Source organism: Eleginops maclovinus, chromosome 21 (genome assembly GCF_036324505.1).
Source record: "Eleginops maclovinus isolate JMC-PN-2008 ecotype Puerto Natales chromosome 21, JC_Emac_rtc_rv5, whole genome shotgun sequence".
Lineage (NCBI taxonomy): Eukaryota > Metazoa > Chordata > Actinopteri > Perciformes > Eleginopidae > Eleginops > Eleginops maclovinus.
This window is the reverse complement of record NC_086369.1, coordinates 10,320,281-10,338,722: the sequence shown is the minus strand read 5'-3', so window position 1 is coordinate 10,338,722 and position 18,442 is coordinate 10,320,281. Positions and strand designations below refer to the sequence as shown.

Genomic DNA, 18,442 nt, shown 5'->3' with positions numbered 1-18,442 from the left:
CACTTCTAAAATACAAGGTAAAGCTAACTGTAGCTGGCTGCGTAGTGAACACGTGGTTTGTAGCTAGGGATGCACCTGTGCTAAATTTCTTGGCCGATACCGATGTTAAGAATAACAATTGGGCCGATGCCGATGTTAAAAATAACAATTGGGCCGATGCCGATGATTTAATGTATTTTTTCCCCACTGTTCATAGGCTGAGCAAGTTCGTTATTATAACATCCTAGTAGCTGTTTAGAAAGTACGCAGCTTGCCCGGATCAACCGCAAGCTCTGCCCGCTGAACGGTGAGCTGAGCAAAACACATGTTTAGAGTTAAACCACACTTTTATCTACCTCTGAATCTACCTAAACTAGTCATAAATATACTCTTTACTGGCGGATCCCTCATCACTGAATCAGCGAGACAGATACGGACCAGCTGTCAGGCGAGGGAGAGGAAAAGAGAGAGCTCCGTTTATTATTCACGTGCTATTATCCAAAGTTACTGTACACTTTGGAGTAATGTAGTTCATCTACACAAGTAGTTTGTTTTAAATGAATTATTATTTAATTATGTTGTGTTCTGGTTGTAGAAGAGCACCATGCTGCCGCTGTTGACTAATCCACTTTTCATGAGGCAATAAATGAAAACACATTCATGAAACTCTTTTAAATGTAACATTTTAGTCAGACAGAATCTTTTTGTGAAAAATAACAAAAGCCTGTGATGAACGTTTTTTAACCTATGAGACAAGTTTTAAGTACCAACAAAGCCCAGAACAATATTTGAGTGAACGATGTAGATGAAACAATGATTAGAACAGCAATAAAAAACAATATAGATATACAACACAAATAGGGCTTCTCACATGGAAAGTTCTGTTGTAAACACAAACTTAGAGTAGGCAGGAACATTGCACATTGACCTCTCAACAAAACAAATGTTACATTTTTTAACTGTAGCTGAGAGAGTTAGCTCATAATCAACAGAATATGCAGCTAGTGCGTGCTTCTGCTCCAAAAGGGTTTCTAAACATGTAAAATGTACTGTTCCAACGTGTGGTGACGTCTTGCAGTAGCCGTTTAGGTTTCATTCCCTTCTGTATCTGTGTATCCTGTAGGCGCGAGTAGGCAAGGGGCGAGTGTTGAAAGTGTCCGATTATCCTTCGCCCTAATGCCTGTGAAATATCAGCTGCGGGGTGGGACCCCGTAAATTCCTGGGCATGCAAGAGTGCTTTGATCAAGTCAAAATCTTTATCAACCCATTGTGCAGGCATATTTTTTTCCCTTAAAGAAAAGGCCAGGATATTATTTTAGCAATGCTGCTGTTTCAATGTCCCTAACGTCTCCTCATAGAAACCTCAAAAAACTGGTTCACAACTGGGTGTGTTTTGAGTCATAGTTAAACAGGTAGGATTTAAGCTAAGGGTTAGCTGAAAGTCGGTGTGTAATGTCACCATGAGAGGTCACTGATTGGAAATACGGTGGAGACCCAAATGATCACTGTTAGCAAGAACCAAAATATGTTCAAAGTGTTCAAGAAGACACAAGATACTTGATTAGTTCTATATAACTGGTTAATTAAAGTATAATACAATCATGTAAACCACCATTATATAGAGTGGATAGAGACACACAAACAAAACATGGCATGTCACACAAACCAAGATGAAACAAGAGTCTCGTTCAGTGGGAAACAGCGCCCCCAAAATCTAATCTGTGGCCAGAATTATATTACATCCGTATTGATATGAACTACCATAGAGAGTGAATGGTAAAAGATAAGGGAGATAAGCCTTACTATTACCATGGAAGATGTTCAAGTTTGTTACTACTAAACCAGGTGGAAACTCCAGATCAAGGTTATTAAAATTTGTATTCATAATATTTTACATTGAACAAGCTGATCGTTGATCATAAACTGATTTGCTAACTGTGTAAATCTTTCATTAATTTTGACTGTCCTTTCAGCCATTTCGAGAGTAATATTAAGCATGTAGATGGAGCTTTAATCTTTTGTTATTCCCAATAAGTTGTAGTACTGCTTCATATTTATTGCGTAACCACTCCGCCATTGTTCATGAAGTTTCCGTAGTGTAGTGGTTATCACGTTCGCCTCACACGCGAAAGGTCCCCGGTTCGAAACCGGGCGGAAACACGTATTTTTAGTTCAATTTATAAACCAAGGAATGTAAGGTTTTTCTCTCCACAAAGATTATTGCAATGTTATATGTAGTTGATGGAACATGCACTTGCTCATTGACTCACGTATAGTGGATAAAAAGCCAGCAAACAGCTCTGACTGGCAAAAGCGCGCTACAGCTCCACTAGCGGCCAAATGTATATAAAATCTGTAGTGGTTTAGCACTATCATAGAGAATGAATGGAAAACCTCAAAACGGTTATTTTTAGGTCTCTGTAAAGTTGTGTAACTTTTTGTATATATTTTTATCTATCTTGGGTGTAACATTAAGCTGTCTGTGGCTCTTTTTTTGCTGTAACAAATGAACATTTCCCTTCTATGGGAGGAATAAAGGAATTCTCGTTCTGAAGGTTTAGGGCAGGGCTATTCAATTACAAATTTAGTTGGGCCAAATTTTCAAACCAAGATATTGAGCTGGGCCAGACATTCTCGGCAGCCAGTATAACCACTCTGCACTGACCTCCATACAGTGTTTAAAAGCAGTACTACACCGGCTAGATCTCATCCCTTCCTCGTTAGTATAGTGGTCAGTATCCCCGCCTGTCACGCGGGAGACCGGGGTTCAATTCCCCGACGGGGAGGAATACAATTTTTGTAATATTATACTTTTCAATCTCTCCCGTTTTATAGTCCTGTATTGTTTTTTTTATTGCCATAAGCACAATTCAAACATTTGTTGATTGTATGATATAATATTTTCCCATGCAGCCCTATTAGACAAATACCAGTGGTGGATCTGCCAGACAGGAACTGAACCCCTGTCTGAAATGTGTTCTTTTTGTACGATTATTACAAAGCTGTGCATCTTTAGTAAAGAAATACCATTCCTCAAGACTGCTTATCATTTCGTGCCTATATCTTGAATAACCACTAGGGGTGCTGTCACCAAGTTTCCGTAGTGTAGTGGTTATCACGTTCGCCTAACACGCGAAAGGTCCCCGGTTCGAGACCGGGCGGAAACAGTGTTTTCATTTGATGTCCAACTCAATTTTTAGCACAAAAAGTCAGAGAACTGAAAAGAAGGACTAGAGAGAGGGAAATGAAGGAGAGGAGAGTACACCAGAGGGACCAGGAGGGTCAGAACAGGAGAAGGCCACAGAAAGAGATGACGATATGGATAGAGAAGAAGTGGATTACTTGCGTTAAGATTATCAAATGCAGCTTATTGTATTAGTGATTATGATCAAACTAACAATATAAAACAAATGCCGATCACACAAGTCAGTGTGTGTTATTGCCAGGTTGTGCTTTTCTTGTCCACAGACCAGATAGCAATATCTGGTTGTCGTGGCCGAGTGGTTAAGGCGATGGACTAGAAATCCATTGGGGTCTCCCCGCGCAGGTTCGAATCCTGCCGACAACGAGCAAACTTTTTCATTGCTCAAAATATTAGTATCTGGTTGTCGTGGCGGTCGGGTGTAGCTGTCATTGGTCGGTAGAACCTGTTAGGATTTAGGTCGGGAAAGTGTTAAAACTTAGTTAGGAATTGGTTGGAGTTGTTTCAAATTGGAAGGACTTGGGTTAGCAGTTCAACCAGCGGAGTGTACACAGTCACGACAACCAGATACTGCTATGTGGTTTGGGATGCTTGGGTGCTTCCACCCAAAGGTGGAAAAAGTCCTCAGAACTTGTACTTAAGTAAAAGTAGAAGTACCAGAGTGTATAGTGAATATACTTCCAAGTACCAAAAGTAAAAGTACTCATTATGTAGATTGGCCCATTTATTCAATGGTTTTAATTTAATATTTTTCTGTTAGGAGACGAAGATTTCAAAATGTCGATTTTTCCCTGTCAAATTTTTAAGTGATACCAGAAAACAATATTTCTGTTTGACAAAAACTGTATAATGAAAACTTTGTCAAATGAGACAGCTATGTTTTTACTGAGAATAAATAGGGGAACGATGTCCGGTTGAGAATTTGGGAGGCGGGAAATAATGCGGTGAAAAGAAGAGAATGACATTCTAATGGGATGGGTGCGTCTGCTTTCTCGAAAACTGTTAAGTGGTCGAAATGAGGAAGACATGATGACAAGGCCACTCCAAGCGTGTTTTCTGAGGCAAGCCGATAGCGGTATTTTGTCTTTGTTGCTGTGAGGTGAGAAAACGCTTTCTCGCACAGATACGTGCAATGGAAAGGCATCATTGTTTTCACTGCCATTTCACTAAGATGGGGATATTCCTCAAAGCAGGACAGCCAGCACTAGCATCCGGCACCGCTTACAAGCTAGAGATATGACTGCCAACACAGATCCGTATTTGCTACTTACTACACATCAACACTGGCAAATTTACATTGCACAAATGAAACTCATCTTTATGTAGTTACGCACAGCACTAAACAGCAGTACAGTAAAGGAAATGTTGAAGGAAAAACAGGAGGAAAGCGCTGTCGTCTCATCCACCGTCATAAACTAAAACAGGAAGTAGAACAGTTCGCCGGCACACAGGCACGGAGGCTCCGATGACTCATTCACATGTAACAACTCTAGTCACCGCAGGCATTAAGGAAAGACAATTATAACATTGCTAAACAAACTTATAATGTCAATTTGTGGGCTTTCTAACAGTTAATGTTCTAGAATCTCTAGAAGCAAGAAATTCTGTCAAGGGGGCGGTGACTTTGCCAGTGACAGACGCACTGAGATTTTTAATACCGAGCATAATTTCACTGGCGCAGCGGCAGGGCTCTGCGGACCGGCAGCTTCCTCGTCACGGACCGGCGCCGGTCCGCTGCCCATCGTTTGAGAAACGCTGTTGTCGACTAAAGAAATGTATAAAGGTAGAGTCTGCAGCACTACTCAATGGTCATCAAACCAACTAGAGTTTGTATGTTAGCTTCTAAATCAACTTCCCTTGAATGAAAATGTGCTGCGATGGCCGGGAATCGAACCCGGGTCAACTGCTTGGAAGGCAGCTATGCTCACCACTATACCACCATCGCATGAAACTGAAGGAATTCCTACATGGGGTGGAAAGAAGTTTTTACAGGGGGGCACGGCATTTGTTATATAATGTTAGTTTGATCATCATCACTAATACAATAAGATGCATTTGTAAATCTTTACGCAGGTAATCTTGTATAAAACAGAAAGCAGGAATAAACATGTTATTTTACGTGAAGTTTTAAGTGAGTGACATGCCATGCTATGCTACTGTAATGGAGGGGGTTTACACACATACCATGTGGTCCAGCTAGAATGGCAACTGCCTCCCTACCATCTTCGTCAGCCTCCTCCTCACTTCCTGCCTCTGTCCCTCTTTCTGAATCTGAACCCTGTTCTTCATTTCCCACACCCACTTTTTTTCTATCCATATCATCATCTCTTTCTGTGGCCTTCTCCTGTTCTGACCCTCCTGGTCCCTCTGGTGTGCTCTCCTCTCCTTCATTTTCCTCTCTCTAGTCCTTCTTTTCAGTTCTCTGAGTTATTGTGCTAAAAAAATAAGCAATATCCTCTTTTTTGTTGAATTACTCCAGCTACTCTGGCCTGCAAGAGTCCAGATGTAAAGCACTGGTTTGACGGTACACCTCTATTTACAAGCTATGTGTTAAACATATGCAAAGTAACCTGTTCTAATTTATTCATTCTTTGCTGTGACATGTAAGGTTAACCTGAGTATTTTAACTGCTTAGCTAACAAAATACAATTGATCGATCTCCTAGTACCGTATTTTCCGGACTATAAGGCGCACTTAAAAGCCTTACATTTTCTCAAAAAACAACAACAGTGCTTCTTATAATCCAGTGCGCTTTATATATGGATTACGGTAATTGTGGTTGTGCTTACTGACCTCAAAGTGATTTTGTGTAGTACACAGCGCTCACGGCGCTCTGTCAAAATGTTTTAGTACGACTTTGGTAGACTACAAAGCCGCACCGCTTGCAGCATTACGGCTACCGTAGTCAGGAGCGTCGCGGAGTTGCACCAAATGGCACCGGTCAAGAGACACGCTTACGACACGACTCAAGGCTATCAGTCACGCAGTAGAACATGGGAATAGAGCAGCTGGGAGAGAATTCAACATTAATGAATCAATGATACGGAAGTGGAGGAAGCAAGAAGATGACCTGCGCCAAGTAAAGAAGACCACACAGAGTTTCCGAGGAAACAACGCGAGATGGCCGCAGTTAGAGGACAACATTGAACAGTGGATTATTGAACAGAGAACAGCAGGTAGAAGCGTCTCTACAGTCTCTATTCGAATGAAGGCAACAGCGTTAGCACGGGACATGAATATCAATGACTTTCGAGGCGGTCTTTCTTGGTGCTTTCGTTTTATGAAAAGACGTCATCTCTCAATCCGCACATGAACTACCGTCTCGCAGCAACTGCCAAAAGATTACGAAGAAAAGCTGGCCGCTTTCCGCGCATACTGCAAAAAGAAGATCACTGAAAAGAAGATCCGGCCAGAGCACATCACTAACATGGACGAGGTTCCCCTCACCTTTGATATCCCCGTGAACCGCACTGTGGAGAAAACAGGGACCAGAACGGTGTCTATACGTACGACAGGGAACGAGAAGTCATCCTTCACTGTAGTTCTCGGTTGCCAGGCTAATGGCCAGAAACTTCCACCCATGGTCATTTTCAAGAGGAAGACTTTGCCAAAAGAAAATTTCCCAGCCGGCGTCATTATCAAAGTTAACCCGAAGGGCTGGATGGACGAGGAAAAGATGAGGGAGTGGCTGAGAGAAATTTACGTCAAGAAACCGGATGGTTTTTTCCACAAATCTCCGTCCCTATTGATCTGCGACTCCATGCGCGCCCATCTCACCGATGCTGTCAAAAAACAAGTGAAGCAAACTAATTCGGAGTTTGCCATCATTCCGGGTGGATTAACTAAAGTACTCCAGCCGCTAGATATTGGTGTAAACAGGGCGTTCAAAGTTAAACTGCGAGCTGCGTGGGAGCAGTGGATGACAGAAGGCGAACACACATTCACCAAGACAGGGAGACAGCGCCGGGCGACTTACGCCACTATCTGCCAATGGATCGTGGATGCCTGGGCTAATGTATCAGTCTCAACTGTGGTCCGAGCTTTCACGAAGGCCGGAATCATCACTGAACTGCCAGGTAGCAGCAACGACACTGACTCGGATAATGACGAAAGGGATCCGGGCATGCTGGATGCCGTAATCGCCCAACTGTTCAACTCGGACACTGAAGATGAAGAATTTGAGGGATTTGTGGACGAGGAATGAACTGAAAAAGTGAGAGTATTGTGTTGTATTTTACATGTTATAAGTGAACAATTTTCAGAGTTGTTGTGAATACGCTAACGTTATTGTATTTTACGTGTTATAACTGAACTTATTACTGACTTATCTGACTGTTTTGTTTCTGTTATATAATTAATAATTATATAATATGTATCCGTTTTACGGCATGTAGAAAAGGAGTGTGTAGGAGAGCGACATGCGGGGTGGGCGTGTGTGTGCGGAAGAAGTAGTTTTGGGAAAGTGAAGTTGTTGCCAGGTTGGCTGCGTTGTCGGGTGTTCGAAGACAATAAAAAAGGATTACTCCAGCTCCGCTGTTTCCCCCTCCTCTTTCCTCAGAGAGTGTCACATACCCAGCTGCTCTTCACTACGGTATAGAGCATAACAACGCTGGAGGTAACAACATTTCGCTTAATGCGCCTTATAGTCCGGTGCGCCTTATATATGAAAACATTTCGAAAATAGACCATTCATTGACAGTGCGCCTTATAATCCAGTGCGCCCTATAGTGCGGAAAATACGGTACTGTCACTGTGTAGTGTGTAGTTGGAACAAAACAGCCTGAAAAGGCGACCGTCTGTTAAAAGGAATACAAACACGCCATTTTTAATATTGTGTATTAAACTCTGTCTTTTCTTAAATATATACAAGGACAGAATGGTCCACGGGGTAACGGACTTCACCTTCATAGGCTGGGGACAGCTCACCCCCCCCCCCCGTGGATCCTCCCCTGTGTCCATTGTTATTTTATGGGATTAAGTAAGAAATTGAGTTGGACATCAAATGAAAAAACTGTTTCCGCCCGGTCTCGAACCGGGGACCTTTCGCGTGTTAGGCGAACGTGATAACCACTACACTACGGAAACTTGCTGACAGCTCCCCTAGTGGCACACCTACCAGATTATAATGGAGGAGACATCTGATTGGCTATAGATGGAAAAAATTACAGGTACCAATCGGGTGACCGTCAGGGGAGTGTCAAAAAACCCACACAAGAACGCACAGCGATCCTATGCACAGAAAGCGGTGTGTGTATGCAGGTTCAGCAGTTTGAAACGGAAAACAGATATGTGTGGATAAAAAATATACATGTAAAACTTTTATCTGTATTTGGACTTTATTTGCATGCATGTGAAACGGAACACATTTGTGTGTGCATAGAAAATACAAGTGTGAATGCTTTTGCATTTCATGAAATACAGGTTTGAATCCTTCTGTGTGCATTCATGTATTATGAGACTGATCTGACCCCATAAAATCTGGCTTGTGGCCAAAAATATAAAGAACTACCAAAGAGAATGAATGTGTGACAATTGTGCTTATGGCAACAACAAAAAAACAATACAGGACTATAAGATGGGAAAGACTTAAAAAAATAACATAAATGTTATTCCTCCCCATTGGGGAATTGAACCCCGGTCCCGCATGACAGGCGGGGATTCTGACCACTATACTTACGAGGAAGGGACGAGACCTTAGGGGCGTAATACCCTTTGTATCCTCCATACAGAAACCAATTAGCATGTGGCGCTATTGAGTATTTTCATTAAAACCCCCTAAACGCTTTCCCATTCTTTCTCTATGGTAGTGCTAAATCACTACAGATGTAAAATGTATTTGGCCTATAGTGGCGCTGTAGTGTAGTGCACTTTTGACAGTGAGAGCTGTAAGCTGTAAAATATCTGAGCAGGTTACTTCCACCTACCCTTTTGAGTTTAGAGAACGCCACAGTATGAATACATCCACGGAAAAAAATAAGAGACCACTTCAGCATCATCAGTTCCTCTTGTTTTATTATTTATAGATGTCTTTGTGTTCAATGATTTTAAAAAAATTATTCTACAAACTACTGACAATTTGTATCTGTGTTGGAATTCAACACTGACACTGGAATGGCTGTCATACATGTAGAGATTGAGATTTACGAAAAACATGGAGTGGTCTCTTTTTTTGTTTCCGGAGCTGTATATTACTAATATAGCTGCAACGTCGCTGATGATGTGACATTGTGTGCAAAACATAATCAATTTTTAAATTGCTTTAAGACATCATATGTGTGTCCAGATGAAAACCGAAATACTAAAAGTGTATTATATTTAATTATGTATTACTTCTTAATTTGCTTCTACGATATTATGTTAATGGTATACTATATATTTTAGGACATATTCTACTTGAGTGATAACTGTCACTGTGGTTTTTTTAATAAAGACATTTCCTTCACTAATATCTACATCCAATTGATAAGTGAATCATTTATACTGTATGGTCCATGATTTAACTGATTTCAACTGCAATTGAATTGCAATATAAATCTTACACTTAGTAAGTAATTGGTTGTGAGCTGAATATACATATATATACAATATATGTTGGTGTACCTTGCATCACTGCATGAACCCTTATGGCACAACACAAATGAATATATTTGGTCACTAAACCTTGCTCTGATTACTTGCTCTGAATAGAGTCAACATAGTCCGGAGACCTCATCAAGGCATGTATATTTATATTTTATTAAAGTTATTATGGAGATATTCAAGCCTGCATAACCACGGAGCGCCGTCAGAGCTAATCGTTCACAAGCGCAGCTGTGAAGTGCTGCTGTTGTTTGTTTGAAAGGATATGTAACCGCTGTCATTTAACTCTCTCCAGCCAGAAAAGGCACAACAGCAAAGTAAGTAAACGTCCGATCACCAAAGCGCATCAGAACCGCTTTACAATTTGTTTTAATGCTTGTGGCATTGATGTGAGGTGCTGATGCCGACTTGTCCGTGGTACTTATTTTGAGTAGTGTTTAAATTGTGCTTTTTTTTTCTCGTGCAAAAATAAAGTTAAGGGACAATATGAACAGAGAGATTTCACAAAATATAATATTATTCAAAAATTACATAAATGTTATTCCTCCCCGTCGGGGAATTGAACCCCGGTCTCCCGCGTGACAGGCGGGGATACTGACCACTATACTAACGAGGAAGGGATGAGAATCTCGCTGGTGTAGTACGGTTTTTATCCACTGTACAGAGGTCAATTTGCATATGGCACTGTTGAGTAGTTCTTTAACACTCCCTCAACCCTCAGGATCAGAATCAGAATCCCTTTATTCGTCCCACAGAGGGGAAATTTTCATTTGTTGCAGCAAAAAATGAGCCACAGACAGCATAATGTTACACCCAAGATAGTAAAAAATATATACAAAAAAATACACAACTTTACAGAGACCTAAAAATATGAAACCATTTTGAGGTTTTCCATTCATTCTCTACGATAGTGCTAAACCACTACAGTTTTTATATATATTTGGCTGCTTGTGGAGCTGTAGCCCGCTTTTGCCAGTCAGAGCTCTTTGCTGGCTTTTTATCCACTATACGTGAGTCAATGAGCAAGTGCATGTTCCATCAACTACATATAACATTGCATTAAATTTGTGGACAGAAAAACCTTCCATTCCTAGGTTTATAAATTGAACAAATTGAACTGAAAAGATGCCATAATCACATAATATATACATAATTAGTCAGATACCCCTTTCCCACCAAACCTGTTCTAGGGCCGGACCGGAGCCTGTGTCCAACCGAACCAGTTTTTTGGGTTTCCACCAAAGCAGTGCACAATGGGACAACGTTGCCTGCAGGTTACATTCAGACATGTAGTCTTGTATAAGATACAATGGGTTACATGTATGTTCTAGTGCTGTCAATCGATTAAAAAAATTGTACAAATTAATCGCACAAATTTCTGTAATTAATCGCGATTAATCTATCCATAAATTAATTGCATTTTTCTATTTAAGACTGAAGCTTATAATGAATATTTATTTATGCAGAATCATCAAATTAATGTAGAATAAACACAGAGAAAGTATATTTAAATTGAAAGACCATTTTAATGGCTTAAAGTGCACACATGCAAAGTGCAAATACAAAAAATAAGTCGAAAAAAATAAGAACGTTGAACATTGAACCTTTTTCACTCCAAAAAGATAATTTACTTAGTCCTTCTTTACTTTCAGCCAGTTGCTGAGGCAGACCAGTTTGTTTACGTTCTCAGGGGACAAAGAAAATCGCTTCTTTTGAATAATGTGGCCTGAGAGTGAGAACAACCTCTCACAAGGCACTGTGGTTGCAGGGGTTGAGAGGTACTTGCGTGCAAAGGGTGCCAGCCTGGCATGTGCTCCCTCTCTCTTTGACCACCATTGTAGTGGACACCCTTCTATGTCCATTTTTGGCTCTGCTTTGTAGCGATCCAGACAATGCTCTATGGACTCCTCCTCGTCATCTGTATCTGAATCAGTTAAGAAGAACACGGCAAGATGGACATCCTCCTCCTCTTCTTTGGTGACGGCTCCTCGGTTGTCTCAGCAGCTGGTTGTTGGGCTGGTGTCTCTCTCATCATCAGGTCACTCTGATCCTCATACAACGTGTGTATTCTTGATACGATGGTTCCTCTCGAGGGTAAATTATAAGAGGTATCTCCCGATGCAACACGAATTACCTCTCTCAGTCCATCATCCTCTACTGTGCTAACTGGGGCGGCAGTTTTTAACTATCCAAGTAACCAAGGAATTGGTTAACTTTTCAGTTACAGGTTTCGTTATTCGCCCACGAGTGCCACACTCCTGTAGTGTAGACTGGCGCGGTCCCGTGGAGGTAATTTCAGTAGGGTGCTTTGCTTTGAAGTGATAGCTAAAGACGTGTTACTTCTGTGGTAACTAAATTCGGCTTTGCAAACTGTGCAAATTGCTTTTGCTTTGTCCAACGAGCCGTCGGGCAACTTTTTAAAATGAAACGTTCCCCCTAATCGTCCTTCCTTAGCCATCTTTTCGCCAAAGACTCTCCTCTAGTTAGGATAAATGTTTGCCGGTTTGCCCGCGCACGTGACCAAAGGTTATGGGTCAGCCGCCACCGGAAGTAAACAAAACCACGTTAATTGCGTTAAAAAAAATTAATGCATTAAATGTTTAAAATTAATCACCAAAATTAACGCGTTAACTTTGACAGCACTAGTTTTTTCATATTTTAATTGACATGATATTTGATCCTGCCACAGTGTTTAACAACGAAAATGCAAAAGATTTGTTTCCGCCCGGTTTGTAGTGCCACAATTTCTTTGCTAAGGGAGAGAAAGTATAGTTGACTTACCTGCCAGGCCTTCTCCTGACATGGGGAGATAGCCACTCCTATGCACCCCGCTTGTTAGTGTTGGTCAAGCGGCCAGTCCAGTCTTAGGTGTAGTCAGTGCTGGCGCTATAGGGGGGCATTCAAGCGCCGTGCCACCCCTAGCGGTTATTAATGCCCCTCCTACCAGCTGTGAAGCATGTTCTCGACCTGTCACAATCGACTATAATTGACGCTGAGTTCGAAGTTGCTAAAGAGTTTTTAATGTCACAAAAGCAAGCAATGGAGGGTGAATGGACCACACAGCACATCATCTCAACGTACCACAACCATCTGATTGCCATGCCGAGTGTGCTGACTGCTTTCAAACATGCATTAACATTTGGCGCATCCACAGCAATGTGTGAGAATTCATTTTCCACAAATGTTTTTTCGGAACACAGACGCACAATGCTACAAGAGAGAAAGGTCAGGTTGGTGCAGCTCCTTCTTTTTCCTCCCTCCTCTTCTACTGGAATTCCTGACACACAGATGTGTTTTTGAAGTAGGGTCCAGCTGTTTTGCATGCGATGGTGGTATAGTGGTGAGCATAGCTGCCTTCCAAGCAGTTGACCCGGGTTCGATTCCCGGCCATCGCAGCTGTTTTGCTCAAAGGCAGCAGATATTGAAGCCTATGTAACTTTTGTTGCTGGTTAGATGTCTGCATGGCAGGTCATTAAAATCTGCCCTCATAAATCATCATCAATCACTGTTTATCATTTGTTGAAAAATGATTAACGTGTTCACACTGTGTATCAACTCATATGTTAGGATGCTGTTCATTAAACTTTCTCAGCAATCAACCCTTTCATCCCTCAACAGCGGGTTTGTAAACTAACAAACCTGGGCCTCAGCCTTTTCTCTGCAAAAATCCGCTGCAATTCCTCACTGTCTCATCAGCATCAACGACGAGACCCAGTACAGGAAGGGAGTGAACCTGCTGGCCACATGGTGCAAAGATAACAATCCCGCCACAAACCCTGAGACAGGACCCTTCAGAGGAGGCAATGAGAATTATAAAAAATCTTTCCCTTCAGGACAAGTCTGCCCCTCAGAAACATGAGCATGTGAGGACAAATGCTCTCACTGAGGTCCTTCAGAGGGAAGGGGATGTACCCGACCGACTCGAGGTGATCAGGGAGTACGTGCTACAGTTTTGATAAGGGGAAAACTGTACAGGTGGCTCCTGACGCCGGCTAAACCCTCTACCTGATGGAAAAGGTGGAAGAGGAGGAGAGAGGTGGGACCTTCAACCCCCAAGGGCCCAGCAAGGACAGCCTGCTGTCGTTTCTAGTGGCATCAGAGGGGGAACATACTGTTGACTTTGGAGCCAGGGCCAAAGACACCTGGAAGAGGATCTGGGATAGCAGGGCTGAAGGTTATGCTGCCTTCATTTTAGGAGTAAAGTACAATGATACTGTCCAGCGGCGAATAACAGCCATGGCCGAAAATGTGAAAGATGATCAGCTGATCACACGTTTACGCCAAAGCCAGTTTTTCACACTGCAACTGGACGAGTCAACTGATATCGTGAATGAGGCAAATCTGCTGTGTTTTGTAAGGTACATTTATGATGGCAGTGTGCAGGATGAATTTCTGTTTTGTCGTTCCCTGCCGACCAACACCACAGGGGAAGCCGTTTTTGACTCAGTCAACGATTTCATCCTGCAGAATAATATCGACTGGACACGGTGTGTTGGTATTTGCACAGATGGTGCAACTGCAATGACTGGGAAACACAAGGGACTGGCAGCGCGCGTACGCGCAGTTGCACCTTGCGCCACAGCAACACACTGTTGCATTCACAGAGAACAGCTGGCTGTGAAAAAAATGCCACCATGCCTCAAATCAGTACTGGACGAGTCTGTGAAAATTGTTAATACAATAAAAACCAAAGCACTGAACACAGGTCTTTTTAAAGCTCTGTGTGATGAAATGGGAAGTGAACACACAAAACTGCTTTTCCATACTGAAGTTCGCTGGCTGTCGCGTGGGAAAGTTCTCACCTGTCTATTTGAACTGCGCGATGAGGTGATGTTATTCTTGCATCATACTGATGAACTGTATGACAGACTGCATGATTTCCAGTGGCTCTCAAAATTGGCATACCTGGCCGATGTCTTTAGCGCACTCAATGCTTTGAACTTAGCGCTGCAGGGAAAAGCCGTCACCGCCTTCAATGTGCAGGACAAAATTAAAGCCGCACGCCTCAAGATGGAATTGTGGTGTGTCCGTCTGGATCGCCAGGAGTTTGACTGTTTTCCGACGCTTGTGGATTTTCTCCTCGCTGCAGATGAAGAGCTGGACGGCGGCACAGTTGCAGCCTTCAAGGAACATCTGCAAGGCCTTCACTTTCAGCTGGGAAGATATTTCCCAGAACTAGATGCAGGCTATGAGTGGATCAGGAATCCATTTGGGGACAAAACGCACATCGAACACGTCAGTTCCAAGCTCCCATCAAGACAGGTTGACAGCCTTGTGGTCATCGCATCTGATGGGACACTGAGGACGACTTTCAGAGAGAAAAGCTTGACGGACTTTTGGGTCCACGTCCAGCCTGAGCACCCAGAGCTGGCTGACGCTGCTCTGAAACTGTTGATGCCGTTTCCAACCACCTACACCTGTGAAGTTGGTTTTTCTACACTTGTTGGTCTGAAAACAAAGCAGCGTAACAGGATCAATGTGGACTGTGATATGAGACTAAAACTCTCCAGTTTGGATCCAGACATTGTTTCACTGATGTCTCAGCACAAGCAGCACCATTCCTCCCATTAGGTAGCAACAGAGACACGCAGTGTATGACTGAGTAAACAATGCTATTTGTAAATGTAACAGTGTCAATAATTACCTTGTGTTTATTGTTGAATTCTTGTTAAACTTGGGCCTGCAACCATAGTTTTACTGTATTTTATTTTTGAAAATACACAGCAGAAGTTTGTGTCGTACTAAATGCGGTGCATTTTGCGTATCTTGTTTCTGATTCTGATCCTGAGGTTTGAGGGAGTGTTAAAGAACTTCTCAACAGTTCCATATGCAAATTGACCTCTATACAGTCGATAAAAACAGTACTACACCAGCTAGATTCTCATCCCTTCCTCGTTAGTATAGTGGTCAGTATCCCCGCCTGTCACGCGGGAGACCGGGGTTCAATTCCCCGACGGGGAGGAATAACATTTATGTAATTTTTGAATAATATTATATTTTGTGAAATCTCTCTGTTCATATTGTCCCTTAACTTTATTTTTGCACGAGAAAAAAAAAGCACAATTTAAACACTACACAAAATAAGTACCACGGACGAGTCGGCATCAGCACCTCACATCAATGCCACAAGCATGCAATGAGTGAGCCTCCGGAGCAGGACGACGCTACAGGAAAGGTTTTTCCTAAGGAACATTTTTTTTAAATTTAGGGTATGTGCACATGCCGACTTTTTGCTTGCTCAAATCAACTGTTGTCCATGCGGCAGTGCCCAAAGTAAAAAAACGGTTTCCAATTTTTTTCTGCGCAGACATAACACACACATCTCCCTAAAGAAAGAGGGAGCATGATTTCACATCAGTAAATAACTGTTAGATACGATGATAAAATTGCTTGTTTGAACATATCGAACTGTCCGTATTTCATGAATATGAACTGTTTATCGTCTCTCGTACATGTTCATATTGTTTTGTAATACAATAGCGATTGCATTCAAACAAATTGTAAAGCGGTTCTGATGCGCTTTGGTGATCGGACGTTTACTTACTTTTCTGTTGTGCCTTTTCTGGCTGGAGAGAGTTAAATGACAGCGGTTACATATCCTTTCAAACAAGCAACAGCAGCACTTCACAGCTGCGCTTGTGAACGATCAGAAACTGTAAGGCTTATCTCCCTTAACATTCATCGTTCATTCTCTAAGGTAGCTCTTATCTCTACGGATGTGATATATTTTTGGCCACAAGCGGGATTTAGGGGGTTTATAATCTGGTCGGGTGTGCATATATATCTAACATAACCACTGGTGAAGCTGTCAGCAAGTTTCCGTAGTGTAGTGGTTATCACGTTCGCCTAACACGCGAAAGGTCCCCGGTTCGAGACCGGGCGGAAACAGTTTTTTCATTTGATGTCCAACTCAATTTCTTACTTAATCCCATAAAATAACAACGGACACAGGGGAGGATCGACGGGGGGGGCTGTGACTGAGCTGTCTCCAGCCTATGAAGGTGAAGTCCGTTACCCCGTGGACCATTCTGTCCTTGTATATATTTAAGAAAAGACAGAGTTTAATACACAATATTAAAAACGGAGTGTTCGTATTCCTTTTAACAGACGGTCGCCTTTTCCTTTCCCCGTGGGGTCAAAATGATCACAAGAACGGTGAGCAAAAATCCCAGAACCACCCGGGGGGACCTAGTGAATGACCTGCAGAGAGCTGGGACCAAAGTAACAGAGGCTACCATCAGTAACACACTACGCCGCCAGGGACTTAAATCCTGCAGTTCCAGACGTGTCCCCCTGCTTAAGCCAGTACATGTCCAGGCCCGTCTGAAGTTTGCTAGAGGGCATTTGGATGATCCAGAAGAGGATTGGGAGAATGTCATATGGTCAGATGAAACCAAAATAAAACTTTTTGGTAAAAACTCAATTCGTCGTGTTTGGAGGAGAAAGAATGCAGAGTTGCATCCAAAGAACACCATACCTACTGTGAAGCATGGGGGTGGAAACATCATGCTTTGGGGCTGTTTTTCTGCAAAGGGACCAGGACGACTGATCCGTGTAAAGGAAAGAATGAATGGGGCCATGTATCGTGAGATTTTGAGTGAAAACCTCCTTCCATCAGCAAGGGCACTGAAGATGAAGCGTGGCTGGGTCTTTCAGCATGACAATGATCCCAAACACACCGCCAGGGCAACGAAGGAGTGGCTTCGTAAGAAGCATTTCAAGGTCCTGGAGTGGCCTAGCCAGTCTCCAGATCTCAACCCCATAGAAAATCTTTGGAGGGAGTTGAAAGTCCGTGTTGCCTAGCGACAGCCCCAAAACATCACTGCTTTAGAGGAGATCTGCATGGAGGAATGGGCCAAAATACCAGCAACAGTGTGTGAAAACCTTGTGAAGACTTACAGAAAACGTTTGACCTCTGTCATTGCCAAAAAAGGGTATATAACAAAGTATTGAGATGAACTTTTGTTATTGACCAAATACTTATTTTCCACAATAATTTGAAATAAATTCTTTAAAAATCAGACAATGTGATTTCCTGGATTTTATTTTCTCATTTTGCCCACGACTATCGTCCTTCACAGGGTTTCGCGAAGGCTGGTGGTCTTGATTCCAGTTGAGGACCAACAGAAGTAGGATAAGTCCTTGCTAAGGGTTACCCAAAAGACTTTGTTGTTAAGTTAGTAGGTAACCCTGGGAGGCAACTAAGTGATTAGAGGACAAACCTACACTCAGTAGGAGGAAAGGTGGTGGTGCCTACCTCCTTAGTTAGCTTTTGTGTTCATGTTGGACCTATGAGGAACACCTAACCTTTACGTTTGAGATAACTACAGAGAGACTCAAATGACTGTTAATTGTGGCCTCTTTGGATCTTTGATCAATCGGCCAAGTGGGAGGTGTCAAGACTTTTATTATTTTATCGTTATTTTAGCTCTGAATAATTTATTTAAGGGTTTTGTGCCTCTTCGATTTATTTTGAAAAGTCTGTGTGGCTTCTGGTCTTATCGATGATGGCAGTTGTAACCAGAATTCAACAGAAGCACGTGGCCATTGGTAAGCTGCAGCTAGCTGGGAAATAGCCTGCTAATGATGTGTAGTTTATAGATATAATGTGTTGATGTTTGCCGCACTGTTAGGCAGTCTTGAGAGAGTGTTAATTAGCGCTCGTGGCTAGCTCCAGTTAGC

The 18,442-nt window shown here is 42.4% G+C and overlaps 10 non-coding genes across 10 annotated transcripts; 7 read left to right on the top strand and 3 right to left on the bottom strand.

The window, feature by feature from the left end:
* The first annotated feature begins 2,066 nt into the window (after positions 1 to 2,066).
* trnav-cac (transfer RNA valine (anticodon CAC)) lies at positions 2,067 to 2,139 on the top strand. Its single transcript has one exon. It is a non-coding gene; the product is annotated as a tRNA-Val (tRNA).
* A 554-nt stretch (positions 2,140 to 2,693) lies between these two features.
* Positions 2,694 to 2,765, top strand: trnad-guc (transfer RNA aspartic acid (anticodon GUC)). The gene has a single exon. It is a non-coding gene; the product is annotated as a tRNA-Asp (tRNA).
* A 308-nt stretch (positions 2,766 to 3,073) lies between these two features.
* Positions 3,074 to 3,146, top strand: trnav-aac (transfer RNA valine (anticodon AAC)). Its single transcript has one exon. It is a non-coding gene; the product is annotated as a tRNA-Val (tRNA).
* A 319-nt stretch (positions 3,147 to 3,465) lies between these two features.
* Positions 3,466 to 3,547, top strand: trnas-aga (transfer RNA serine (anticodon AGA)). Its single transcript has one exon. It is a non-coding gene; the product is annotated as a tRNA-Ser (tRNA).
* Positions 3,548 to 5,054: 1,507 nt separating this feature from the next.
* Positions 5,055 to 5,126, bottom strand: trnag-ucc (transfer RNA glycine (anticodon UCC)). Its single transcript has one exon. It is a non-coding gene; the product is annotated as a tRNA-Gly (tRNA).
* Positions 5,127 to 8,193: 3,067 nt separating this feature from the next.
* Positions 8,194 to 8,266, bottom strand: trnav-aac (transfer RNA valine (anticodon AAC)). The gene has a single exon. It is a non-coding gene; the product is annotated as a tRNA-Val (tRNA).
* Positions 8,267 to 10,304: 2,038 nt separating this feature from the next.
* On the bottom strand, positions 10,305 to 10,376 carry trnad-guc (transfer RNA aspartic acid (anticodon GUC)). The gene has a single exon. It is a non-coding gene; the product is annotated as a tRNA-Asp (tRNA).
* A 2,707-nt stretch (positions 10,377 to 13,083) lies between these two features.
* Positions 13,084 to 13,155, top strand: trnag-ucc (transfer RNA glycine (anticodon UCC)). Its single transcript has one exon. It is a non-coding gene; the product is annotated as a tRNA-Gly (tRNA).
* A 2,494-nt stretch (positions 13,156 to 15,649) lies between these two features.
* trnad-guc (transfer RNA aspartic acid (anticodon GUC)) lies at positions 15,650 to 15,721 on the top strand. The gene has a single exon. It is a non-coding gene; the product is annotated as a tRNA-Asp (tRNA).
* An 854-nt stretch (positions 15,722 to 16,575) lies between these two features.
* On the top strand, positions 16,576 to 16,648 carry trnav-aac (transfer RNA valine (anticodon AAC)). The gene has a single exon. It is a non-coding gene; the product is annotated as a tRNA-Val (tRNA).
* Positions 16,649 to 18,442: the final 1,794 nt, after the last annotated feature.